The sequence below is a fragment of the Artemia sp. Qi Xiang Cuo genome, chromosome 11 (assembly GCF_049724085.1).
Source record: "Artemia sp. Qi Xiang Cuo chromosome 11, ASM4972408v1, whole genome shotgun sequence".
NCBI lineage: Eukaryota > Metazoa > Arthropoda > Branchiopoda > Anostraca > Artemiidae > Artemia > Artemia sp. Qi Xiang Cuo.
In genome coordinates, this window is record NC_142804.1 from 51,632,607 (window position 1) to 51,639,785 (window position 7,179).

The 7,179-nt window shown below is 33.5% G+C and overlaps 1 protein-coding gene across 3 annotated transcripts in view; it reads right to left on the reverse strand.

The window, feature by feature from the left end:
- ras (Inosine-5'-monophosphate dehydrogenase ras) overlaps nucleotides 1-5,463 on the reverse strand; it is a 91,521-nt gene extending 86,058 nt beyond the window's left edge. For 2 of the 3 annotated variants that reach the window (XM_089097272.1, XM_089097270.1), the window contains exon 1: nucleotides 5,130-5,241. The gene's annotated coding sequence lies outside the window, so the exon portion shown is untranslated. Of the gene's footprint in view, nucleotides 1-5,129 lie in introns of all 3 variants that reach the window. The other variant, XM_089097268.1, reaches the window with a different exon arrangement.
- Nucleotides 5,464-7,179: the final 1,716 nt, after the last annotated feature.

Genomic DNA, 7,179 nt, shown 5'->3' on the forward strand with positions numbered 1-7,179 from the left:
TGACCATGCTGAACAAAATGGCTCTCATAAAATTTTGATCGGGTGACTTTGGGAAAAATGAGCATGGGAAGGGGCCTAGTTGCCCTCCATTTTTTTTGTCACTTAAAAAGGGCACTAGAACTTTTAATTTCCGTTCGGATGAGCCCTTCTGCGATATTCTAGGACCACTGGGTCGATACGATTACAACTGGAAAAAAAAATAAATAAACACGCATCCACGATCTTTCTTCTGGCAAAAAATACATAATTCCACATTTGTGCAGATAAAAGCTTCAAACTTCTATAGTAAGGTTCTCTGATACGCTGAATCTGATGGTATAACCTTCATTAAAGTTCTATGACTTTTAGGGGGTGTTTCCGCCTTTTATCAAAATAAGGCAAATTTTCTCAGGCGCATAACTTTTGATGAGTAAGACTAAACCTGATGAAACTTGAAATCAGCTATTCGAAATCAGCATAAAAATCTGATTCTTTTCATGTATCTGTTAGTATCAAAATTCCGGTTTTTTACAGTTTTGGTTACTATTGAGCAGGGTTGCTCCTTACTTACAGTTCATTACCACAAACTGTTTGATATTTGTATTTTCCCATTAACTTTTCCTGAAAGTTTCAACTGAATACACTATTCTCTTCCTGTGATATTACATCTAGGCTATGCCCTTTTGACAACCTGGATGCACTTAAACTCTTTTAATTTAGTTCAGTAGTAGAGGTATTAGTAACAGTAGTAGCAATTGTAGCCCAGAGAGTTTCAACTTATTACCCTCAGCCATTCCTGACATGTTGCTGATAGGCCTTTTTGACAACTTGCATGCAGATAGGGTGTTTTGGTTTAGTTAAAAAGCCCACTGAACGTTCTCCTGAAAGTTTCACATTAATGCCCATAGCCTTTTGGAGACACAGGATCAAACATGTCCACAACCCTTTCCCAATAACAAACCCTATATATAAACAATAGACAACTTGCATAATTTACAGCCCTTGTCCCATGGCTGTGAGGGTTCAGGTCATTCGTGGGGGCACAGCTATTCATCCTTTTGTCTATTTTGAAAAAAGTGACAATCTCAAAATCTTGACCTGATGTCTTTGGAGGTAGGTCAGCAGAGAAAAGCAAAGGGGGAGAGGGTGGTGCTGGTTGCCCTTCAGTTACCTTTGACTCTTAAAAGGACACTAGAACTTTCAGCTTTCAGACAAATAAGCCCTCCCCCACATTTTCTAGGACAACTCCTTCCATAGATAAAAAAAGGAACAGTGTCCTGATAAAAAAAAGGAACATTGAAGAAATATTGCTCTTTACTTAGGCATCACTATTGCCATGCCTATGATTTCTGTCCACTTTGCCTTTTATTTCTTCACTGACAGCAATTTATGTTTGTTTAAAATTGAATTAAATAATAAAAACCAGTTTTTTCAACTGAAAATAAGGAGAAACATTAATACATTGCTCTTCATGCTTAAGTTTCTTAGAACTTAAAAAAAACTTTTTATTCTAATTAGGCAGCCCTTGTGTTTCAGGAGTTGTTCTTAGTAGTAATAGGTCTATCTGTACAAGCCGGCACACAGCCAATACTCTTTTCTTATCTTGTAGTTTAAGATCACAAAGAAGGTTTAACAGCAATTCCCTAATGACGTTCTCCAAGACGTTGGTGCATCTGGAGCCAATTAGAATTACTAACCCCTTATATGCTTAATACTCACTGCAAAAGCCTTATCCTGGTATACTACAGCCAAAAGAAGTTGTCAACGCCTCGCATATGGTTAATGCTTATTGCAACAGCTGTATCCCAATATACTAGACCCTCATGTTACTAGTCCCTCATGTAGGCTTAATGCTTCCTGTGACAGCCCTATCCCAGTATACTAGAGCCAAATGGACTCGCCAACCCTTCATATATGGTCAATGAATACTACAACACAAAAAGGGAGTGTACCTGGAGTCATTTGGAATTGCTAAACCCTAAAACCATTTTTCCCAATAACATTATTAATTTATTTAGTTTGAATATATATATATATATATATATATATATATATATATATATATATATATATAATATATAAATAATATAAAAAATATATATATATATATATAAATAATATAATATATATATATATATATATATATATATATATATATATATATATATATATATATATATATATATATATATATATATATATATATATATATATATATATATATTCATCTGATATAGCTATTATAAATGATCCACTAAAATGTCATATGGAAGAAAATATACTGCCCTAGCCACACAGAGATAAAACAATAAAAAGTCACTTTTGTACCTCCTTATATTATAGAGCAAACATAAATAAAATCATAGATATGACTTTTGAAAGCCAAATGAAAACCAAAAAAGTCATATGTATGATGTTTTCCATGCTACCCCTTCTATATTATAAACTTAACACAGAAATATACAAAATATATTGGTTTTCTAATATATGTATACATTTTTGGTTGTTCCTCTCAAATCCTCCTCTTTCCCTCAGAAACAGGGAAGGAGGTGTCTTTGAGCCTTCCCCTTGAGGCAGATCCTAGTTATTTTCAATCCTGATTATTTTTGGTTTTCCATCCCAAATTGACCTCCCTCCACTCAGAAATGGGGAATGATGGGTCTCCAAGCCTTTCCCTTGAAGCGTATCCCATTTTTTTTTTATTCTGAGCATTTATGGTTTTCTTTCCAAAACTGAACCCTTCCCCTGCCCTCAGAAATGGGGAAGGAGGGGTACCTGAGCCTTTCCTTTTAGGCATATCCCATTAATTTTTTTTCTTCTTATCATTTTTCGTTTTCTCTCCAAAATTGACCCCCCCTCCCCTCCCCCTACCATGCTGTTTGACACAACTTTAAATATATTTTATTGTTTTCAAACAGTTCATGGTAACAAACTGTAAGTAAGGAGTGACCCAGCTCAATAGTAACCAAAACTCTAAAAAATGGAATTTTGACACCAATAGATACATCAAAAGAATTAAATTTTTATGGTGATTTCAAACACATAGGTTTCATTAAGTTTAGTCTTACCCATCAAAAGGTACGCATGCCTGAGAAAATTTGCCTTATTTTCAAAAAAGGAGGAAACATCCCCTGAAAATCAAAGAACTTTAATGAAAATCACACCATCACATTCAGCATATCAGAGAACCCTATTATAGAAGTTTGGAGCTCCTATTGGCAAAAATATGGAATTTTGTATTTTTTTTTGCCAGAAAAAAAAAAATCATGGATGCACATTTATTTGTTTCTTTTTTCCAGTGGTGATCATGATCATGTCCTAAAATATCATGGAAGGGCTCATGCGAAAAGAAATTCAAAGTTCTAGGGCCCTTTTTAAGTGACCAAAAAAATTGAGAGCAACTAGGCCCCCTCCAATGCTCAATTTTTTCCCAAAGTCACCCAATCAAAATTTTGAGATAGCCATTTTGTTCAGCATGGTCACAAAATACAATAAATGTGTCTTTGAGGATAACTTAATCCCCCAGTCCCTGTGGGAAGGTCTGCAAGTTACAAACTTTGCCCAATATTTACATATAGTATTAATTATTGGGAAGTATACAGAAGTTTTCAGGGGGGATTTTTTCTGGTACTTGCAGGGGGGGTGGGTCAGGTGTTACATAGGAGGATCTTTCCATGGAGGAAGTTTTCATGGGGGAGGGGAAATTGCCATGAAGGGGGCACTGGATTTCTCAGCATTTAAAAAAAAAACAATCAGAAATTAAATAAAAAAAACAAACAATTTTTTCAACTGAAAGTAAGGAGCAACATCAAAACTTAAAACAAACAGAAATTATTACATATATTATTGGGTTTGCCCCCTAGTCATTAACTTGCTCTTTATGCTAAAGTTTTTTTGTACTTTCATCAGAGTTATTTATTCTAATCCACAGCCTTTGTGATTAAGGGCTATTTTTAAAGAATCAGAACAAAATACAAACTTTAGCATAAAGAGCAAGGTATTGACTAGGGGGCAAACTCCCTAATATACATAATACAAATATACAAATATAGAAGTTTGTTATGCAAGTCAATTTGTAAGTTAAGTCAGAACAAAATTTCAAGAAAGCCATTTAGCCAAAAAAAGGAAAATTTATATGCAAATTTTGTTTTAATTATTCATGTATGGTGAGCCAAAATCAAAGCTGCATTAATTAAAAAACAAGTCAGAAATTAAATTAAAAAAAACAATTATTTTTAACTGAAAGTAAGGAGCAACATTAAAACTTAAAATGAAAAGAAATTATTCCATGTATGAATGGGGCTGTACCTTCCTCAATACCTTGCTCTTTATGCTAAAGTTTGAGTCTGTCTCACAACTATATTTTTTAAAACAATAAAAAACTTTAGTGTATAGAGTGAGGCATTGAGGAGGGGACAGCCCCTTTCATATAGAATAATTTCTGTTCATTTTAAGTTTTAATGTTGCTCCTTACTTTCAGTTAAAAAAACTTGTTTTTTTTATTTATTTAATCTTTACATAGAACTGGGACAGTATAATGTCTTCTGTATGAAATTTAAGTGCATCTTCTACAATTGCTATAGCCTATTGAAATATTTTGATTATGGGAAAATAATACAGCAATGAGATAAAACAAAAACATACTTTTGTATAAAGTGTTCTTTGTATATTCCTAGATTTAGTTTTACAGTATTCAAATAAAACCAAAAAGTCATCTGTATGACTTTCTCCATGCTGTTCTTATGAGAAAGAGGTATAAAGTCATCTACATGACTTTATTAATGTTTGCTCTAAAAAAGAACAAGGCACAAAAAATCACCTGTATGACTCTTTTTCTTATTCTATATAATTACAGAAAACATTATATTGTCTTATGCTTGACTTTATAATTTTTGTTTATAGTTTAAGCCATATCAATGTTTTTTTTTCAAAATTTAGGTAATGTAGTGGCATATCTTTAAAACCTTATAAATTGGGATTGAGCAAAGTTGTGAAGCTAAAAATAATTTTGTTGTACTTTATTTAACCATAAGATCTATTTTGAAAGTTTTCATTTTTATAACACACAGATTTTTAAAGGTTAGGATCCTCTAGAGGGAGAAGGAGTGGAGGTAGGCCTAGGTACTTCAAAATATCTTCTTGGGACATACTTTTCCATGATAGCCAAAAGTTTCTAAAGTAGAATTTTCTAAATGGACTAGGGGTCAGATCATTTACATTAGAAACAAGTCATGGGAAACAGAGATACGCACGTGATATATAACGTTGATCAGTTTTGAATTACTGTCATTGAAATTTGCCGAGGTCCCATCTGCACTACTACGCTTTCTGACTTCAGGATTTGGTACTAAGAAACTCCTTGGCACATGAAAAGATTTATTTATATCCAACAAATAGATGTCAAGACCAAATTCTTTAAAGGGCTAGCAAAACCTATTTCTAAATGTAAAATATACGTTGCCAATCCGGAAACAGTTTTGTAACAAGGGATGGTGGGAATGTTTAGAGACAGGCGCCAATATACATCCAAGTCTTTTGGAAACAGAACTTCATAGAGAAGGATAGTCTTAGATATGCATTGAGAACAAAGACTAGGTCCCAAAGATGCATGTTTCTACCACCATTCCCTGCTCCATCTACCTAAATTCTATTTTTCTATGGCAATTTGGTACAGAGGAATGAATTTGAGAGATTATAGCTGATCAGCCTCTTGTTAGTAATTAGTTTAAAAGGAAAACTCACAGGATGAGAGGTTTTTCAAAGATTAGTAAAGAGCTACATTAAACAACAGATGACCCGAAATAAAGAAAAATAATAATACAAACTCAAAACAAAAAGAAATCACTATCGATGAAAAAATTAAACCCAAAACAAACAGAAGTGACAATGAATATTCAAATCAAACTTAAAAGGGAATAGAAATTACTACATAACTCTGGCATGCTAAAAGCTAAAGCGTTATTTGTGCTTTACTAAAAACAATTTTTATTTTGAGGAATGCGTTTTTTACTTGTATAACAACAGCAAAGGCAGCAAATGATAAAAATACTTTATATTAATGAAGCGAGCTTATGAAGTAGTAAATAAACTGAAAAGAAATATTTCGAGACACCTCAATTCAACCACATTTTTTTTCAAACATCCATTCTCTCGATAAGCTCCCTTTAGTTCTTCCTAGTAAAACTTTATTTTGTCTTTATTTAGTCTACTTTATTTGCCTGATGAATACTCCTTCAAAGTTTATGCTGGATTCATAAAACTGTTAGTTTATACCCTTAGCCGTACCTGAGACATTATAGATACTTCTTTTTGATATCCTGGATGTAGATTGTGTCCATGAATTTAGTTCAAGATCCTACTTTTTATTCTCTGAACGCTTAAACGTAATATCCTCAGCCATTTTTTGGATTGTACAGATACACCCTTTTGAAAAACTGGATGCAGATAGCGTTTTTGAATTTAATTTAAATTACCTTCAACTTTAAATGAAAGTTCCTATCTAATATCATTAGCCGTTCCTGAGATAGTACTGATGTGCCCCTTTGACAAAATGGCTACAGAAGGTGCATTTTGGTTTGATACAACATTCCCTGAAGTTTATACTAAATGCTCTTAGCCATTCTTGATGCATTGCTTATAAGCCCTATTGACTAGATGGATGTATATAGAGTTTTCTGATTTAATCCAGCTTCCTCCTCAATATTCCCCGAAAGCTTGTCCTTAATACCCTTAGCTGTCGGGAAAAAATTTCAGATACGCTTTCTGACTAAGTGAATGTAGATAAAGTATTTCGATTAGTTCGTCATTTCCTAGTATTTTAACTAAGTCTCATTAGCCGTTCCTCCTATCCATACAGATCCACATCCTGAATACACACAGCGTCTTTTGATTTACTTCGTTTTGTCTCTACAATCTCTGGAAGTTTCAACTTTATCCCCCTAGCTGTCTTTGATATATCACAGATACGCTTTTTTGTCAACTTTGATTTACATAGTATAATAAGATCTGGTATAAAATGCAACCCAACGTACCTTGAAGACTTCAAGTTACCCTTTGTCATTCTTGAAACCTTGCGTATAACCCCTCCGGAAACCTGCATACTGTAGGATCTTTTGAATTTGTTCATCATCCTCCTCAACCTTCCTTGAAAATTTCAGATTAATACCCTTGGTGTTTTTTGGGGTATTGCAGACACGCGAT